Source organism: Anabrus simplex, chromosome 1, assembly GCF_040414725.1.
Source record: "Anabrus simplex isolate iqAnaSimp1 chromosome 1, ASM4041472v1, whole genome shotgun sequence".
Lineage (NCBI taxonomy): Eukaryota > Metazoa > Arthropoda > Insecta > Orthoptera > Tettigoniidae > Anabrus > Anabrus simplex.
Window position 1 is genome coordinate 523,369,286 of NC_090265.1, and position 21,349 is coordinate 523,390,634.

The following is a 21,349-nucleotide window of genomic DNA, read 5'->3' on the forward strand; positions in this document are numbered from 1 at the left end:
GTGATGGTGGTATGTAGTGACTTTTTGTAGTGTTCCTCTTGGATTATAGGTGAAAGATTCGCGACTTCTGTGGCATTCTTCATGAATATAACGTGTGTTATTCGTCGTGACAAATATTTTTCCTCGTTTGCGTTGATGCACGTACACTCAGAATGCGAGTGAAACTATAAAACTTCAACGACGGTAAAATACCAGTTAAATTTTGCTGATTAGTTTAGATTAGGCTTTTTAAGTAAAAGTCCCAGCGTATTTTTGTGAAAACGACGACTGTACTATCACGAAGCGTCACCGGATGAAACTGTAAGTACATTGTTTAAAATCTGCTATAGATTAAGTTATGATGGTGTCGACACTGCCGTGAATATAAATTTGGAAGTATGTGTGGTTGAAAATATTCTTGAAAGATATTTCTCAGGTAGACCTTTCCACGAAAAATGCAGCCTAATAAAATGGTAATGTTGACTTTAGAGAGTGTAGTGGAGCTACGATTGTTTATATTTAATAAACGTTCCTGCAGCTGGGGCAAAGAATATGTTCACCGCACGCCACTGAAACTTGCATTTGTCAACTGTGTGAAAAAACATGTGAGCGTTATCACATCGAACTGTGTACAAAGCGAACAAAAACCTTAAGTGAACACCCCACTGTCGGCAGCCCTGAAAATGGTTTTCCGTGGTTTCCCATTTTCACACCAGGCAAATGCTGGGGCTGTACCTCAATTAAGGCCACGGCCGCTTCCTTCCCACTCCTAGCCCTTCCCTGTCCCATAGTCGCCATAAGACCTCTCTGTGTCGGTGCGACGTAAAGCAACTAGCATAAGTGAATACGCAAAACTAAATATTAGTAGAAATAATATTTAAAAAAACTTTTTGTTGTACTCTGAACATTTGTGCGCATTTCCAAGAATAATATAACACGTCGTACATTTCAACTCATTAAGTCCTCTGATGAGGTTGACGTCAGGAAGGGCATCCGGTCATAAAAATCCACCACGACGGATTCATCTCACTTCATACCCGACCCCGCAGAGAAACGATAGAGGGGTTGTACAAATAATAATAATAATAATAATAATAATAATAATAATAATAATAATAATAATAATAATAATAATAATAATAATAATAATAATAATAATAATAATAATAATAATTTTATTTTAATTTTATTTTATTTATTTATTTATTTATTTTTATTTTTATTATTTTAATAATTTATTATTATTATTATTATTATTATTATTATTATTATTATTATTATTATTATTATTATTATTATTATTATTTCCCCTCATAGGGTTGACATCAGAGGGTCATGTTGCCATAAAAATAGGTCAACATGTAATGCCGACCCCAAATAATTAAGAAAGGCCTGGAAGAATGTAGAATCCTTGCGAAGTCCATGTTAACTCGTACAGGTAGGAATGGATTGTACAGCTTACTACAAGTTAGTGGAAAAATCCCAAATAACTGCATGCCGTAGAAATACGAGTACAGCACGTGGAAGAGCATGGCGATATGACAACATTTGCCACTATCTCACCATCCATGGTCAGTGGAAGTTTCTTCATGTCGAGGTAGAGGGAAAAGTCGTAGTCTCTCATACTACACGAAGGAGGACGCAGCGGTTAGTGATATAATTGTCCATTGTTACTGCCGTAGCAGTATACAGAGCAGAAACGTTGAGTCATCAACGTCGACTGTAGAAAGCTTTTAAATGTGAGAATACGAGACTTAATGAGCACAGGTAAGACTAACAAACAAGGAAAAAACCAAAGAACTCTACCATGGATCTAGAAGGGCACTACTTGAACCAGCGACACGTGTCTCTGTCAGCCTGATTATTGACATTTTACTACTCACACAGAGAGTTTCTAGAATGAATGATCAGCATCAAGGCCTTCGATTCCTGGCCGGGTCGTGGATCGTAATCACGCCTGGTTAATTTATCTGACTCGGGGACTGGGTATTTGTCTCAATGCACACCTCTTCATATACAAACAACACACCACACTATCAACCGTCACAGAAACACGCACTAGTGAACACATTCCTCTATATAGGATTGGCGTCAAGAAGGGCATCCGACCGTATAACAGGGTCAAGTGATTATGTACGACATAGTTCGCACCCGCGACCCCATAGACGTGTGGTAAAAGAGGTTGAAGAAGAGGTCTCCTACTAGATTGTTCTCTGAATGTAACAATAATGATGATGATAAGAAGGAGTAGAAAAAGAAGAAGGTATATGGCCTTCGGAAAGGCCTGGTTCAGGTTTTTCGAACCTGACGCCTATAGGCGATCTTCACGTCCCTGAGGATGGAGCCTTTCCTGTAAACGAATATGCGCCCCAATCTTTCCCCTTAAATTCCAACTTTGCCTTCATTTTATGAACTTCCCTGATTGTAAATACTCAATTCAAGCTTGTTCTTCTACTAATATCATTCCATGCCATCTCTCCGCTGACAGATTGGAACATACCGCTTAGTCAGGCGGCTCGTCTCCTTACTCCCAAGTCTTCCCAACCCAAGTTTGCAACATTTTCGTAACACTACTCTTTTGTTGGAAATCACCCAGAACAAATCGTATAGCTTTCCTTTGGATGTTCTCCAGCTCCCGATCAAGTAATCCTGGTGTGGCTCCCATACACTGGAATCATACTCTAATTGGGATATTACCAGTGATTTATACGCCCTCTCGTTCACATTTTAACTGCAACCCCTAAATATTCTCATAACCATACGAAGACATCTTTACAATTTACTTTACGTCACACCGACAGAGATAGATCTTATGGTGACGAGCGTGGTACACCCCAGTATTTAGAAAACCACGGAAAACCATTTTCAGGGCTGCCGACAGTGCAAGCTGATAGCTACGTGTACCAAACCACCCAGCCACTTGCTCGGCGTGTAAACTTTAATTACAGTCCCATTAGTGTGATCGCCCCAATTAAGAACTTTCCTTATATTAACACCTAGGTACTTACAGTTATCCACATAAGGTACTTCCACTCCGTCAACACTGTAATTAAAAATGAGAGCATTTTCTCTTTTGGTGAAACAACCTGACTTGTCACCCCGTTTACCCTCATACATGTCTACTGTCCATCTCACAACATTGTCGAGGTCTTTTTGCAGTTTCGATCCTGGTTCAGGCCGATGGTATTTAAAGGTGCTCAAATACGTCAGCCTTGTGTCGGTAGATTTACTGACATGTAAAAGAACTCCTGCGGGACAACATTCCGGCTGCTCGGCTTTTCTGAAGACCGTCAAAAAATTGTTAGTGAGACGTGAAACCATTATTATTATTATTATTATTATTATTATTATTATTATTATTATTGGAGTCGCTCACAATCATGTAACTTATTTACTGTTCTATACTGTATAACATCACCTACAAAAATCAATATCTGTGATTCCATCTTTTTTACTCATCATTAAAATGCATAAGAACACATAAATGTACAACAATACTGTCTGCGGAGCCATCCTCTTAATGATTATAGGATTAGATCATGTTTCACCTAACAGTAGCCTACTCTACGTTTCTGAGTTCTATTTTCTAGAAATGTAGCCGCGTATTCAGTCACTCTTTTGTCTTATTTTATTCATCACCAGTCTCCCATGATCCACCCTATCAAAAGCCTTGGATAGGTCAATAGCGATTTGATTTGCTGATCTGGGATATCTGCTGCATCTTGCAGGAATCCTACACGTTGAGCCTCACTGGAATAATCTTTTCTGAACCCGAATTCCCCTCTATCAAACCTGTTAGTAATTTCGCAAACGTGTCTAATATAATCAGAAAGAATGCTTTCCCAGAAGTTACATGCAACACATGTCAAGTTGACTGGCCTGTAATTATCCCCTTCATGATTATCACTCTTTCTTTTATGCACTGGGGCTACTATACCAACTTACCAATAATTTGGTATAGCTCCGCCATGCAAAGAGTAATCAAATAAAGTACGTCATATATGGTAGTACATCCCAACACATTGCCTTTAGTATATCCCTAGAAATCTTATCCAGATGCTTTTCTAGTTTTCAACATTTTTTACCCTTTTTGTACTGTAAAGGCTTTGTTATCATAGGTACATTTCAGTACATCGCTAGTATGAGTCACCTCCTCAACCTAGGCATTATCTCTATGTTAAACAGTCTTTACATATTGCTGACTAAATATTTCTGACTTTTGTAAATCCTCGCACTCCCCTTGTACCTTAATGATTTTTGGAATGTTCTTCGTGGGGCCGCGATGAGTAGCTCAGACAGTACAGTGCTGGCCTTCCGAGCCCAACTTGGCAGGTTCGATCCTGGCTAAGTTCGATGGTATTTGAAGGTACGTCAGCCTCGTGTCGGTAGATTTACTGGTACGTACAAAACTCCTGTGGGAAGAAATTCCGGCACCTCGGCGTCTAGGAAAACTTTAAAAGTAGTTATTGGGACGTAAAATCAATAACATTATTATGTTCTTCCTGGAACTTGTTTCTGCCTTCAAGTACGATTACATTTTTCATTAAAATTCGTATGACTGCCAATTATACTTGCCATCATATTAACTTTAGCTGGCTTCTTTAATAAATTCAATTTCCCGGACTGGACTGAGTGGCTCAGAGGGTTGAGGCGCTGGCCAACTTGGCAGGTTCGATCCTGGTTCAGTCCGATGGTATTTGAAGGTGCTCAAATACGTCAGACTCGCGTCGGTAGATTTACTGGCACGTAAAATAACTGCAGGACAATATTCCGGCACATCGGCGACTGTGAGGGCTGTCAAGAGTAGTTAGCGGAACGCAAAAACAATAACATTATTATTATTATTATTATTATTATTATTATTATTATTATTATTATTATTATTATTATTATTATTATTATTATTATTCAATTTCCTGGTAAGTTCCTTCAGTTTCTCCTTACCACAACCATTCTTTTTAAACTGCACCTGCTTCTTAATCAGTTTATGTTGTGTTCCGCAGGAGTTCTTCCATATGTGCCGGTAAATCGATCGACACCAGCCTGGAGTATTTGAACAGCGTCAACTATTACCAGACTGAGGAGGATTTAACATGTAATTTCATGTGGCTGTTGCTAGCGTGGTGCAGTCCCTGTGAGGCAGACTCCCGACGAAATTTGGTGGCATCAATGGAAAACTGCGTGTTAGTGCGGTGGACGATAGCGTTGGGTGTGTGAATTGCAGGGACGTTGACAACAGCACAAATACCCAGTCCCCGAACCCAGGGAATTAACCATTCTAAAATAATTTAGAAATATCAAAACAAGCATACTTGTAGTTTTACAAGATGCTGGGCTGAGTGGCTCGGATGGTTGAGGCGCTAGCCTTCTGGCCCCAACTTGGCAGGTTCAATCCTGGCTCAGTCCGATGGTGTTTGAAGGTGTTCAAATACGTCAGCCTCGTGTTGGTAGATTTACTGGCACGTAAAAGAACTCCTGAGGGACTACATTCCGGCACCTCGGCTTCTCCGAAAACCATAAAAATGTAGTTAGTTGGGCGTAAAGCCAATAACATTAATTATTAGTTTTACAAGACTCTTGATATCGTGTACATAGCCATGACGTGGAACCTAAACCATATGAACTTGACTTTTTTAAAGCATGTAGTGGCCGGGATTCCATGTTCTGTGTACAGTATATATAGGTTTCGAATACGTAGCAACATTTATTTATTTATTTATTTATTTATTTATTTATTTATTTATTTATTTATTTATTTTACAGGAAGCAACTGTTTGTTGGTTCTCAGTTGACCTCCCAGTTGATAACACGGCTTCATTATGCTGAGGAACTACAGTACATACAGTATTTCCGCGTTTAGTTCTTTTTTTCAATTTGTTTTACGTCGCAACGACACAGATAGGTCTTACGGCGACGATGGAATAGGAAAGGCCTAGGAGTGGGAAGGAAGCGGCTTTTCTCAATTTATTGGTATTGGCGTTTGATGTAGATCTGATCCAGATTTACGGCCGGATACCCTCACTGACGCCAAGCTGAAGCAGAGGGGTGTATTCACTATAGGGTACTTTTATGGTGGTAGGTAGTGCGGTGCATTGCATGTAGATGAAGAGGAGTGTATTAAGGCGAGTACAAACACCCAGTCCCCGAGCCAGAAAAATTAATCACATGAAGTTAAAATCACAGGTCCAGCCGGGAATCTAACCCGTGGACTACTGTTCCGAAAACCACTATGCTGACCATTCATCCAAGGAGCCAGACGATACCACTTCCCTATAAATAGATTAACATTGAACATGAGCCCGACACCGATATCCGGTGACTTCAGTGTTGACGCTTGCTACCCACAGAACGCATGGTTCTTTTTATTTCTCGTCCAGTGCATTCGGTCTGATTCCTATTATTACTTCTCTAAAGGTCCTTGGCGACACGACCTTCGACTTTACATTCGCAAGAAACGTCTTGCCCACTACGATGCCATTCGTCTCTTACTTAAGTTATCATCACCCCCGTCCCCCCACTTTTTTTGCTAGAGTTTAAACATTTTCAGGTTTTTGGTGACGATGGGATAGAAAAATGTTAGGGACTGGCGAGGAAGCGGCCATGACCTTAATTAAAGTACGGCCCCAGCATTTCTCTTGTGTGAAAAACTACCTTCAAGTGGGGTTCGAACCCATCATCTCCCGAATGCAAGCTCCCTACTATACGGCCCTACATATGCAGCCCTCACTCGGTACACAGTGATAAAGAACATTATTATTATTATTATTATTATTATTATTATTATTTATTTATTTATTTATTTATTTATTTATTTATTTATTTATTTATTTATTTATTTATTTATTTATTTATTTATTTATTTATTTATTTATTTATCGGAACGTTAAGAAACTCCTGTGGGAGAAAAGTATTTCAGCATTCCGGTATCTCTGATTTTTTTTTTTTTTTTACAATTGGCTTTACGTCGCACCGACACAGACAGGTCTTATGGAGACGATGGGAGAGGAAAGGCTTAGGAGTGGGAAGGAAGCGGCCGTGGCCCAGCATTTGCCTGGTGTGAAAATGGGAAACCATGGAAAACCATCTTCAGGGCTGTCGACAGTGGGGTTCGACCCCACTATCTCCCGGATGCAATCTCTGAAAACCCTAAAAGAAGTAGTAGTAGTATTAGTATTAGTAGTAGTAGTAGTACCTTCCTTCTAAATGTTCCTTCTTCCGTATCTTGTCAATGTTTCGACTTTGTAGAGAACTGTAATAGCATAATCTACAATTAATAACATAATACAGAGATTATAATTTATAAATCTTACAAGTTATATAAAGATCAATGTAATTATTCGTCCCAAATTAACAATTATTACTAGAGATGTACAGTAAACTTTAAAAGGAAATGCATATGACACGTTGACGAGAAGAATACGATCAAGAATATGTGTTTTTAAAAAATCCAAATGAAATGATATTAAAATGTGAACTACTAATTCTTTTTTAAGACCAGAAATTTAACTTCTGATTTTTAATACTAGTGGTTAAGATCGTAATAACTCAGATATGGTTTTAGCGACGATGGGATGGTAAAGAGATAGGACTGGGAAGGAACCTGCTGCGGCCTTAATTAAGATACAGCGTGATTTTCGAATCCACCATCTCCCGAATACAAGGTTATAGCTACGCAGCCGTACCAAGTATCCAACTCTTTGGGTCGTTCTGAATACAGATAGACATGCGCAAAGTTCAGCATAGCTTCACGTTACTTCACCTGCAAAAAAAGAAAAGTCGACTATTTTATGACTTTGTCTTGCGCGGTACGCCGTATTCGCGACTGTGTAAGCGCCACACGACTATTACGCTCCTAAATCGTGAATGTTATTTTTAATGCGCTTAATTGTACATTTGGAATATACCTTGGCTGAATGGTCAGCCTCAAGGTTCAGAGGTCCAGTTCGATCCCCAGCCGAGTCACAGATTTTAACCGTGTTTGTTAAATTCCTCTGGCCTGACTCGGGGTCTAGGTTTTTGCATTTGTCTCAGTACTGCACATATTCACACAATGTACCACCAGGGGAATACTCAAATACTTCCCTCCACAAATAATAATGTTATTGTTTTTGCGTCCCACTAACTACTTTTGACGGTTTTCTTAGACGCTGAGGTGCCAGAGTTGTGTCCCGTAGGAGTTATTTTACTTGCCAGTAAATCTACCGAGGCTGACGTATTTGAGCACCATCAAATACCATCGGAATGAACCAGGATCAAACCTGCCAAATCGGGGTCAGAAAGCCAGCGCCTCAACCGTCTGAGCCACTCAGCCCGGCACTTCTGTCGCCATTGAGTTGGCGTCATGAAGGGCATGTGTCCGTAAAACATGTGTGATACAGTTCAAACCGCTGCTCCGCAAGGTGTGGGAAAAGCGACGGAAGAAGATTGTAATTTGGAAGGAACCACTTTACGAATATAAGTACTGGGAAAAATTCACTTCTATTCTTACCAAGGATTCATAAATTTTCAACCACTACTAAGATTGACATAACTCTGTTTAATATAATAGTGGCTTATTTCCGTAAATGGCGGGCTGGATAGCTCAGACGATAGCTGTACGCTTGCTGACGTGTTTGACCATGGCTCAGTGCTTGTGGTATAAGCCAGACTACTGTAGTGTAGGTAGATTTACTGGCATGTAAAATAACTCCCGCGGGACAAAATTCCGGCACCTCGGACTCTCCGGAAACCATGAGTAGTAGTTCGTGGGATATAAAAGCAAGAGCATTATTAATTTCTGTGAATGTATACATTTGTATATATTGCAATACAAGCGTAATAATAATGTGATTGATTTTATGTCGCCGGGCTGAGTGGCTCAGACGGTTAAGGCGCTGGCCTTCTAACCCCAACTTGGCAGGTTCGATCCAGGCTCAGTCCGGTGGTATTTGAAGGTGCTCAAATACGACAGCCCCATGTCGGTAGATTTACTGGCACGTAAAAGAACTCCTGCGGGACTAAATTCCGGCACCTCGGCGTCTCCGAAGACCTTAAAAAGTAGTTAGTGGGACGTAAAGCAAATAACATTATTATTTATTATTGATTTTACGTCACTGGCCGAGTTAGCCGTGCTGTTAGAGGCGTGCAGCTGTGAGCTTGCATCCGGGTGATAGTGGGTTCGAACCCCACTATCGGCAAACCTGAAGATGATTTTCCGTAGTTTCTCATTGTCGCAACAGGCAAATGCTGGGGCTGGAACTCAGTTAAGGCCACGGCCGCTTCCTTCCCACTCCTACACCTTTCCTATCCCATCGTCGCATAAGACCTACCCACGACATAAAACAAATCGTAAAAATTTAAAAAAAGTTTAGGTCACACTAACTGCACTCTTCATATTCACACAATGTACCACACTACCTACCACCAGAGGAATACTCAAATACTTCCCTCCACAAATAATAATTTTATTGTTTTTGCGTCCCACTACCTACGGTTTTCGGAGACGCAAAGGTGCCGGAATTTTCTCCCCCATGAGTTATTGTATGTGCCAGGAAGGTATCGACACGAGGTCGAACCCGCCACCATGGGTTCAGAAGACCAGCGCCTTACCGTCTAAGCTACTCATCCCATCAGTACAAGCGTAACTATCATGTACTGTAGCATTTGTGGTTAACGGTATCAATAAAATTTGCGTAACATCTAAGAAGCGTATTCACTATTCTGTAAATACAAGCTAATAACACCGAGCGGCGCGAGTTATCGCGGTACGGCTGTGGAGCTAAGAGACGAATGGGTTCACATCCCACCGTCGGCTGTCATGAGAACGGTTTTCTGTTGTTTCCCATTTTTCGCTTCCAGGCAAATGTCGGGACAGTTCCTCGTTATATTCCTTATTCGACTTCTTCCACCTCCTTACCGAATGCCATTCACTATCATTCATTTCATCTTCATTAGCTCCTCAAGTGAGGTAGACGTTAGGAAGGGCATCCAGCCGTTAAAACATGCCACGTCATGTTATCTCACCTCGTCCCCGACCCTGTACCAGGAAATGGGACTAAGGAGTAGACATACATACGAGCTAACAACTAGGCTGAATTAGATTTCGTTGCCTACAACAAAGCACAATCTTGTAACTGTTTTGCATGTTTGTTTATGTTTAAGGTTGATATATCCACAAAGACGCACACAAAATGCTGTCACTTCGTACACGGATTTTATTTGCAATTACTGGCAGGTTACACATTAGACGCACACATCCACAAACCACCATTTTTAACAACTGCCTATCACGAAGCACATGGAGACTGCAGCCACTGCATGTCAACAACCAACCTTACTAAACCAATTCACATACTTCAAACACTCTAGTACGACACACGTCTGATCAACACAATTCCTCTTAAACAATAACTCTACTCCACCATCAAGACCGCTTCCTTATATATGTGTTGCCTGGCCAGGCTCCTAGAAGGATATGTCACAACATATCTTCTAGTAAATTCTAGAGTGCCGAATAACATAGTTATAATAAAGAACATTCTAAAACCATCTAGTGTCAAAGATACAGTATTCTGGATGTTACAATGTGTTGCACAATGTTACTGTGGATTATACATCATATATAGCTAATAATAAATTACAGGTTCTTACATGAACTAAACTCATATATATTATATAGCACATGTTTCATGACATAATCTCACGTTTTACCAAGGTAAAATTAAGTGTATCCTCCTAATTCAATACATCATATAATTCCATCATTAGATGGGGTAATCAAATTCAAACATGTTTCGACTCGTTTGAACCATCTTCAGTGAAAAAAGGGGGTTGAAGTAATTTACATAATACAAGTTTAAAATGTGCCAAAAAAATAATGAAGGAACAAATGAAGAAACAAAAGAGAGACATGACGGAAATAAAAACAGCACAATATACAATATTTACATCATCATATGGTGCAATAAACAACTCGCTGCGATAAAATTCAGTGAAGACATGGGTCAATACAAAATATAATTGAATCTAAAAACTGTGTTAACCTAAAAAGAAAAGAAATGAAAACAAATGATACAGATGGAAGTGCACATAGCGAGGTTGCGGACCTCTTACTTTACAAAATTTTGGTTTTATAACAATTCAAAACAGGATGAAATCACTATGTCTATAATGCAGGCCGAAAGGCTGCCTTTGTAGAAACACCATCACACCGAATGGCTAGGAGGGGAGCGGGAGTGAAAAAGTTTGAGAAACCAAGCCTGAGATCACGTGCAGGCGAAATGCATGTGACAAGCGATAGAAAAACGCCGATGAAATTTAAAACTTTAGAAGAGCAGCATTCTCGATTTCTTCTCAGTCTAGCGGTCCCGTTCTCGATTATTGTTTCACAATGTTGACTGGTTTGTTTGCCTTATTTTAAAAGGTGGGGAAGGCCGCGACAAAAATTGAGAAGCTGAAAACAAATGGTACAGATGGAAATGAGCATTAAGTGCACATAGCGAGGTTGCGGACTTCTTAGATGCATGGTAAACAGTAAGTGACCCTAGTGGAAACCGTCAATGAAGTTCCAATCTGTAATGGAAAAAATGAGGTTGTGTGAGAAACTTGGGCTGATAAGTAAAAAGTGTAAAATGGGTGTGAAGAAAGCTTTAAACTTACGGTGTTTAGAAGGTGGTTGTCATCTCAAAACGGCCTGGTCTTCTCAAAGTTAACGGTCCCGTTCGTACGATCGAGTGTATTTGATTTTCCACCCAGATGGCCCAAGTTCTAAATGCGGTGGATCATATGGTAGAATATTTTCACCTGAAAAGTCACAGGGTGTCAGGAAGAGTATCCTGATTTAAACCTTGTTAAAAATAACTGCGAATACAGAAATAACGTAGATAAACCGAAGAATATTATTAGTGTACTAGCGAATGTACCCGTGCTTCGCTACGGTATTCTACATTGTATTCGAATATCGACGTAAATAGTGTACATGCAGTAAATAAGATTGTTTTAAAATTGCATGTCTCTTAGCGTTATCCGAGAAAGAGCATGGGGAGGTCCCCGTACGTTGTTTCCAATGTAAAAAGTTTGTTATGTATTTGTGATATAACGGCAGGCTCACTTGTCTACTGCCATTCACAATCGAGTTGGGAAGTTTACATTATAATTGCAGGCCCCATTGCCTACTACGCGGACAGAATCGATTTGGGGAGTATCGTTAAAATGGCAGCCCCCTTTCCTACTTCCAGACAGATTACAGTTGAGGAGTTTTTATTATAATGGCAGGCAATTACCCTATTATCACTCGAAGTTGAGTTGTGCAGTTATCATTATAATGCCAGGTCCATTTTCCTACTTCCAGCTACCTTACTGCCAGTCACACCAAGTTGGTGAGTTTCCATCAAAATAGCGGGCCACTATGCCTAATGCCAGTCACATTTTAGATGAGGACATTTCTTTATAATGGCGGGCACCCTTGCCTACTGCCAAACACAATCGGGTAGGGGAGTTATAAACGAAACTGCATGCTCACTTGCCTTCTGCAAGTCAAATCGAAAAGGGAACTATTCATTACAATTGTAGGCCTTCCTTACACAGGAGTTGGAGAAGGAACCCTTTCCTACTGCCAGTCAAAGTCGGTGTGGGGAGTACTGATTACAATATCAGACCCACCCTTTCTCGATAGCTAAAAATCGACATCAGTGAATATATATAGATCGACATACGAAAGTATATGCGTGTTTACAATATTGAAGACCTTCATTTACAGATTAACTGCTACTAAACGTACGTCATTCCTGTAACCCCCCGTCTATTCAAATATTTTAAAATAATATGCATACAGAAACCTTCCCCGGGAGGAGTATACTCTAAATATGAAGTTTAGTTGAGATCTATCCAGCCGTTTCGAAGTGATGGTGGAAAAACCATTCAGGTTTTCCTATAAACCACCCGTCTATTCAAACATTTTAAAATGATATGCATATCGAATCCTTACGCGGGATGAGTGTACTCTAAATATGAAGTTTGGTTGTGATCTATCCAGCCGTTCGACGTGATGGTGGAAAAACCATTCTGGTTTTCCTATAAACCCCCCGTGTATTCAAAGATTTTAAAACAATATTGATATCGAAACCTTCCCCGGGATGAGTATACTCTAAATATGAAGTTTGGTTGAGATCTATCCAGCCGTTTCGACGTGATGGTGGAACAGACAAACAGACAAACAGACAAACAAACAGACACGAAACGTAAAAACCACCGATTCGGTCTTGAGTTGACCTAAAACGGATAAATATCTGAAAAATTGGCAAAACAAAAGAAATTACAGACAGCGGACCCCCTACAATTTTATTTATATAGATTACCTAAATCAATTGTCATAACCTCATAGCCATAAAATCATCACTCACAAACAATGCGATCGTTAATAATAATGACACTAATACTAATAAGTGGATGTAAACACTTCATAGCCATACATCACAAGTCATAATAATAATAATAATAATAATAATAATAATAATAATAATAATAATAATAATAATACGAGCTCGATTCATGCATTATTTATCCTTGGGTTAAAGAGTATTATTTTCAAGTTATATCAGTTTATTACACTTGCGTCAAGGTTTCGCCATGTTTATAGGCCCACTGCTCTGGTTTCGATTATTGCTTCTATAATAGCTCACAAGATAATATCCATGATTATTTTGCTTGAGGGTTTAATGTTGCATTAAGCACATCGAAGGATTTCGCCGACGTAAGAATGGGAAGGTAAGCGGCCATGGCCTTAATTAAGGTGCATACACTCTCGGCATTTGCCTGGCATAATTTGTGAAACTACGGAAAACCACTTTCATAGCTGCCGATAGTGGAATTCGTGTCCACCATCTCCCAAATGTGAGCTTATAACTACGCGACCGAACCGCGCAGCTTACTCGCTTCGTATTTATATTTGAACTTATCATATGGATGTACATGGTAGCTTACTCATCACAGGAGTACTAATAATTATTACGTAAGTCGGGGTAGGGGTGGGGAGGTGATTAGTGCAGTTGTAAGTGCTGATTTTCCACCCACATGGTCCAAGTTCTAAACGCAGTGGATCGTATGGTAGAATTTTCACCTGAAAAATTACAGGGTGTCAGGAAGAGTATCCTTCTTTAAACCTTGTTAAAAATAACTGCGATTTCAGAAATAACGTAGATAAACCGAAGAACATTATTATTAAAAACCCCATGGCAGTACAGCCCATTAAAGCGCCTTGGCCTACCAAGCGACCGCTGCTCAACCCGAAGGCCTACAGATTACGAGGTGTTGTGTGGTCAGCACGACGAATCCTCTCGGCCATTATTTTTGGCTTTCTAGACCGGGGCCGCTATCTCACCGTCAGATAGCTCCTCAATTCTAATCACGTAGGCTGAGTGGACCTCGAACCAGCCCTCAGATCCAGGTAAAATCCCTGACCTGGCCGGGAATCTAACCCGGGTCCTCCGGGTAAGAGGTAGGCACGCTACCCCTACACCACGGGTCCGGCAAGAACATTATTATTACCTAAATCAATTGTCGTAACCTCATAATCATAAAAACATCACTCAGCGTTTAACTGTTTCGTTTTTACAATTTGTTTTATGTCGCACCAACACAGACAGGTCTTCTGGTGACGATGGGATGGGAAACGGCTAGGAGCGGGAAGGAAGGGGCCGTGGCCTTAATTAAGGTACAGCCCCAGCATTTGCCTGGTGTGAAAATGGGGAAACCACGGAAAAACATATTCAGGGCTGCTGACAGTGGGTTTCGAACCCACTATCTCCCAGATGTAAGCTCACAACTGCGCGCCCCTAACTGTGTTTTATTACTTCGAGCTTGAGCTTATTATTATTATTATTATTATTATTATTATTATTATTATTATTATTATTATCGCGTCAGAAATGCAATAAACAACTACATCTGTGTTAACAGTATATTATTATGAAACAAACCTTGGTCACATTCAGTGCATCCTGGCCGACTTCAAATATCTAATTTTCTCTGCAAGAAATGGACACGGTGAACACTTCTTCCTCTTTTTCTATCCGTCCTTTTGCCAGTTTATTGGTGTCGGCACTTGATGTGGACTTGTCCAGTTTTACGGCCTGATGTCCTTCCTGACATTAACCCTACGTGGATGGATGTAGAGAAGTCTATTAAGACGAAGACAAACACCTAGTTTCCGAGCCAGAGGAATTAACCATACACTTTTAAAATTATCAGCCCAGCCGGACATCGAACCGGGGGCTCTCTGAACTGAAGCCCACTATGATGACTATTCAGCCAGGGAGCCGAATGCACCTAGCGAACATTGAAGTTAATAATTCATTCTTATGTTACAGGCATGTTTGATTTGGAGGTGAAATTTTTTTGTGTTCACGACGCCGAATTTGAAAATTGTTTTCGGTACTACAGGTGGTCATTCCTCCTCCAGCTTTCTTACGAACAAGGCAAAGAGAAGAAATTTCCAATTTTCAGCCCTCGGGACACTGTCTCAACATATCGTGCTTCCGTTACTGAGTTGTCACGTGGTATAAAGAAATGACGATAATTGAAATGTTTGTAAATAGACTGTCATTGTCTACTCTAATGAATGATAATGAGGCTTGTATCATGTAATGAGTACATCCGTACTCCAGCTAAGTCTGGAGCCAGGTAAGGTGTGTCTACTCGCGTGACGTCAACTTAGTACCTACTACCTATCCCAATCTGGGTTAATGTGCTCTCATCTCACGGAGTGTTCTGTTGGCAACACTGTTATGAAATGAGGAGGATAGACTTGTGGTTTCTGAGGAAGGAGAGAAAAAAGCATCACGCATGCACTTTTGTTTCATGCGGCCGCTCGTACCAGCCAGGTAAGAAGCCGCTCGCGCATGCGCTGAAGCGCTCTCTCACCGTTCCAAGCTTGCTGGTTTGCATTCCTCTTTGCCGCTGCCAGTCGCGGGTTGATCGCTTGTTGTTACAGGTGTAGTGAGTGTTGAGTGGTGCAATTTGTACGTTCAGTGCTTTCGCATTTAAATACTTCGCGATATTTGCGTGTGTTTTGAATGAAGCAAAGGTGCAGTTCCTGGGATATACATATAATAGACTAAGTGAGGAGCCCAAATCAAGACTTAATTTTCCGTCGAATAAAACTCCAGTCCAGGTAAGAAGAGAACACAGCTTGTTAACCTTATAGGCCTGTAAACAAAGATGTAAAAATATTAAATGATGCTCGTATTTCATCGGAAAGAGTAGGAGAACACCTGCAGACACTTTCAAAACTTTGTAGCTACTGGCATTGGTGTTTTGTTGTTCTTATTGTTGAAGGGGGCGTGGGAGCCTAACGAATTAAATGTGGAGGAAATCTGTTCACGAAATTCCTTACAAACCGAGAACTATACAATTAAGTGGTGTTGCTAAGTTTTCTCCTCCTTTGCTTAGACGTTTCACGTTGTTCTTTCACGCTGTTTCCCGGGTTCAACTCCCCACCAGTGCGCGTGACATGTGTTTGATAAAGCGGTGGGCGGACAATTTTGTTACTTCGGCCGATTTCTTTTGTCATGTTCGTTTCAGTAACAGACTCTTCAGCTATAAAAACCAGAAACTTTTCCCTGTCAGTGTACGAAGGGGTCGCTCGAGAGGAAATACCTAAATTTAACATGAAGCGATACATTCATGATCATAAAAACACGAGAGATCATTTAAACACCATTTAATTAAGCATCGAAATGGGAGGGAAAACTACGGTCTAAGTGAAGGATAAGAAAATACTGAAATTGTTGCTCCTAAACTTTCGTGACAAAAAATATCACAAGGATATTGAATTATTTAAACATGAGGGAAAAATTGCTTTACTCACCTGACAACTGCATTAAAAAACAAATAATCGGTATGGAAATATCATCCACCTTGTCACCTGTGTAGGTTATATCCTTATGTACCAGCGTGAAGGAAGCTAGTAACCACTGATTCGGTGTCGGGTGTAACCTTACCTACAACATGACTCCTATTAAAAAGAATTTACGCCAGTCCGGTAGGTGAAACATTTAACTGCTAAACTTGCTTTCCTCAGAAGTGTCACTCTTTTGATCACAACGCCTAGCAAGGACCATCGAGGTTGGCCTCAATGTTGTAACCGGTTAGTCGTCGTCCTTCTGTCGCAAGATGGAGGGGGTTTGATCCCGGCTGACGTCGGTGGAGTTGGAGGGTGTTTAAATGATACAACTCCGTGTCGTTGACCTCCGGCTCGTTGGACTCCTGCGGGACAAATTCCGATCCTCCGGCGTTTCATAAAAAGAAAAACCTTAGCACTTTTTGTTGCTTTTACGTCGCACCGACACAGATAGGTCTTAAGGCGACGATGGAAGAGAAAAGGGCTAGGAGTGGGAAGGAAGCGGCCGTGGCCTTAATTAAGGTACAGTCCCATCATTTGCCTGATGTGAAAATGGGAACCCACGGAAAACCACCTTCAGGGCTACCGACGGTGGGGCTCAAACCCACTATCTCCTGAATGTACGCTCACAGCTGCGCGAGTACCTACTTTAGCAGTTAATTAATTTCGTGTGTCTATTTCTAGCCGAGTGCAGCCCTTGTAAGGCAGACCCTCCGATGAGGGTGGGCGGCATCTGCCATGTGTAGGTAACTGCGTGTTATTGTGGTGGAGGATAGTGTTATGTGTGGTGTGTGAGTTGCAGGAATGTTGGAAACAGCACAAACACCCAGCCCCCGGGCCATTGGAATTAACCAATTAAGGTTAAAATCCCCGACCCGGCCGGGAATCGAACCCGGGACCCTCTGAACCGAAGGCCAGTATGCTGACCATTCAGCCAACACTTTAGCAGTTGAAGGAATGCTAATTAATATCGTCGGTACGTTTCCATAATCCAGACTGAGGAGAAATAAAACGTAAAGGAAGAACCCATATTATTTTATGGCAGCTCTAATCCTAATCGTAAGGATAAAATAAATCCGTAGAATGTATAGCCTCTGTTGGTAGTTCTTTGACTTGGGTTCGTAAATGAGATTTTTATTAACTGTTGGCTTATTTAAGACAGGAAAAATTAGGACCATAGTGGGTGAATCTTCTAAATATCTTATGGATTATAGATTTATTCTTCTTTCTAAACTTAGGCTAAATGAGGAGTTGCAGGTATGTGGAGACAAAGCCACTAATTCATGGGAACTCGCATAGTAACGTATACCTAGATGTGAACGCATTGTTAAGAGCGTTTTTTGAGACTGCTATGGTTATATGATAGGCTACTGGTAGTTCTTTTAAGTCAGCATCCCTCAACTGTCTTGACGCATTCTTTTTTTGCTAGTGGCTTTACGTCGCACCGACACAGATAGGTCTTACGGCGACGATGGGATAGGAAAGGCCTAGGAGTTGGAAGGAAGCGGCCGTGGCCTTAATTAAGGTACAGCCCCAGCATTTGCCTGGTGTGAAAATGGGGAGACCAAAGAAAACCATCTGCAGGGCTGCCGACAGTGGAATTCGAACCCACTATCTCCCAGATGCAAGCTCACAGCCGCGCGCCCCTAACCGCACGGCGAACTCGCCCGGTATGTCTTGACTCTTGTCATCGACATAAACATCAGCGTGACGTGACAATGCGTAGAGATGCGCGATCATACCATTATTTATTCGTTTGAATTCCCGCTCTGCAGTAATAAGGTATTTTATAAAGACGTCATTATTGCGTCCGTCTTTGAGTCCAGAGGGAAGATAGTAGACTTTCTTCAAAGAAGTCGGCGGTGAGTGGATGCTGTGACCTGCGCTCCCGACTATTCGTATCTGCCACGTTCTCTCCCTAAGATACTCTGTTTTGATGTTGAGTACGTTTGTCGTTTCATTCCAGTACTGGGTCCCTTACATCGGCGTGTCCCAAAAAAGTGTGTTGGCTGCACAGGTTTTCTTGAATAACGACAAAATTGTGAAAGGTAACAAAAAAAAATATAGATAGCAGCTGTCATGAAAATAGGAAAGTCCAAATAGTCTACCCAAATAGGTTTTAAGATCAGATGGACCGAGCTCGATAGCTGCAGTTGCTTAAGTGCGGCCAGTATCCAGTATTCGGGAGATAGTGGGTTCGAGCCCCACTGTCGGCAGCCCTGAAGATGGTTTTCCGTTGTTTCCCATTTTCACACCAGGCAAATGCTGGGGCTGTACCTTAATTAAGGCCATGGCTGCTTCCTTCCCAGTCCTAACCCTTTCCTGTCCCATCGTCGCCATAAGACATATCTGTGTCGGTGCGACGTAAAGCCAATAGCAAAAAAAAAAAAAAATCAGATGGCGCAATGAGCGGTGCGCGTATCCGTCATTCGTTTGCTGAAGTCGGAGCTTGTGGTAAAATTAGTAGGCCTATACTCGGGATCGCGACGTGATATCTCGTTCCGCGAGGTATCGTTCATCTTGTCCACGCGAGTTCTTTCGATGTCTGCAATAATATACGTGATAAATCTTAACTAGCTGTGTGAAAAATTGTGATACAGGAGGGAATTTTGCGAAAATTTCCTAAATGTATCAATATTTTAATTTAAAGAAAGTTCGGGCCTACCACAAATGAAAACTAGTAGAAAGGATGAGTAAAAAAGAATCGAACAAGCCCAAGATGACAGAGACTGGGCGAAAGAGAGGCTATGTACATTGTATGAAACACAAGGTGGCCGAGCGCCATAAGCCGCAATCGAGTAATCTTAACTTAAGAGTGCCCGTGAAGCCTGTGGAGGTAGACAAGCCAGAAAACAACCAAAAGATGTAACAAATTGATGGAAATTGTATGATTTCACAACATTCGCAAGAGGAGAGCCCAATTAGGAAGAAAAAGGTTCTCTCCAACCCTTAACTCTGGCTTCAACACAACCAATGCATAAATACTGTATTGAGTTTTCATTTACTACGAACTGCAAGTGGCGTTATCCTCACGAATTCTAGAGCGTGAAAATAAGAGGAAAACTAAGTATTGTTGCTATACAATGAAGTAAGCTGCCTCAAGAGGAAAACTTGAAATTCTGTTTAAATAACACTTTTAAGATGGAAATTATGTTCGGTAGGAACTTGCGACACTTCAGTTTGGGAATCGTTAATTGCTTGCTTATTTTTAAGATCTATATCTAATTTCTGTATAGGATTATAAACAATATTTTGAAAGTTCTAGTCTATTGTAACATTGTACTCTTGGCTCTTGTTCTCGTCCATCACCCAAAATCCTGTCGCCGGCATCTGTTACGAAACTGTTTCAAAATAGGCCTTTTTAAGCCTACTATTTGTTCATAAAATGTTGATTTTTGGTGGTTTTTCCTATGATCACATACCAGTGCTCTTTATGCATAAAATCTTCCCCCTTTGATAACACTGAAGTCGCCGTTAATTGGCCATGCGACTACTACTACTACTAAAATGTTTTCATTCCTCCCCTGAAGAGGGAGGCGGGCCTCTTAGACAGTGATGCCGTCTCTCAGGCCGGGAGATTTGTTACGGTGAAGAGATGCGCGGAGAAGGTGAAGGGTTTGGCGGCCATAGCCTATACTAGGAACTGTCCCGCCATTCGCTTGAGTGCAGGAGAATGGAAAACCATTCTCAGGACAGCCGACGGTCGGGGCCACCCGTGAGGTCCAGCCCTGCCCCGTCTACCGAATGCAGAGGCGTAGAGCCACAGCAGAGCTTTGGCCACCCCTGCTCTGCTGGGTTGGCCAGTCAGAGTGCAGAGCTGTTGGACTAAGGACCAGTCGTGGCCACTTATTAGCTGAGACCCGCTCTGCATCTACCGACGGTCATGCTAGGTTTTTATCCTGTCTTGTGTCTTGTTTAGTCCTCAGCCCGAAGGCTGGTTGGATCCTCAACAGTTCCGCCATCAGCTGTCATAGATGGCCTAGGCATCACTGAAGAGGTGTACTAGGGAAATGAGGAGTGAGGTAGTTTCCCGTTGCTTTCCTCACTGAGCCAGAAGTTGCTATTACATATCAGTCTGCCAAGCCCACTAAAATGCATGCACCAACTGACCCTATGAGCAATATTTTCACACCATTCATAGCAGGGACTGGCTGCATAAGGAATGGCATTACTAACATCACTCATACCTCAGTCACATTCATTTTGTCAAAGCCAAGGATAAGACAGAGAGAGATCAATGAAAGTAACAAAATTGCTCTAGCCCATACCAGAAGACATAGTGCACTGTAAACATTAGGTCCCGCCAGCAAAGGCATGGTTTTCATCCTAAGTTTTCGATAGTATGGCTTGGCGGGTGTTTGATTCTTGGAGCTTGCAAAATTATGCTTAGAAGCGGCCCCCTCCCCCCCCCCCTCCCTCAGTATATTGCAGGCTTTTTATCGATATTCTATTATCTAAAAATAGCCTAAGGGTGACATTTGACATAATTACTCT

At 41.3% G+C, this 21,349-nt stretch overlaps 1 protein-coding gene across 3 annotated transcripts in view; it reads left to right on the forward strand.

Moving 5' to 3' along the window:
* The first annotated feature begins 15,939 nt into the window (after window positions 1-15,939).
* Window positions 15,940-21,349, forward strand: part of nuf (rab11 family-interacting protein nuf) — a 415,530-nt gene continuing 410,120 nt past the window's right edge. For all 3 annotated transcript variants that reach the window (XM_067135454.2, XM_067135456.2, XM_067135455.2), the window contains exon 1: window positions 15,940-16,126. The gene's annotated coding sequence lies outside the window, so the exon portion shown is untranslated. The remainder of the gene's footprint in view (window positions 16,127-21,349) is intronic.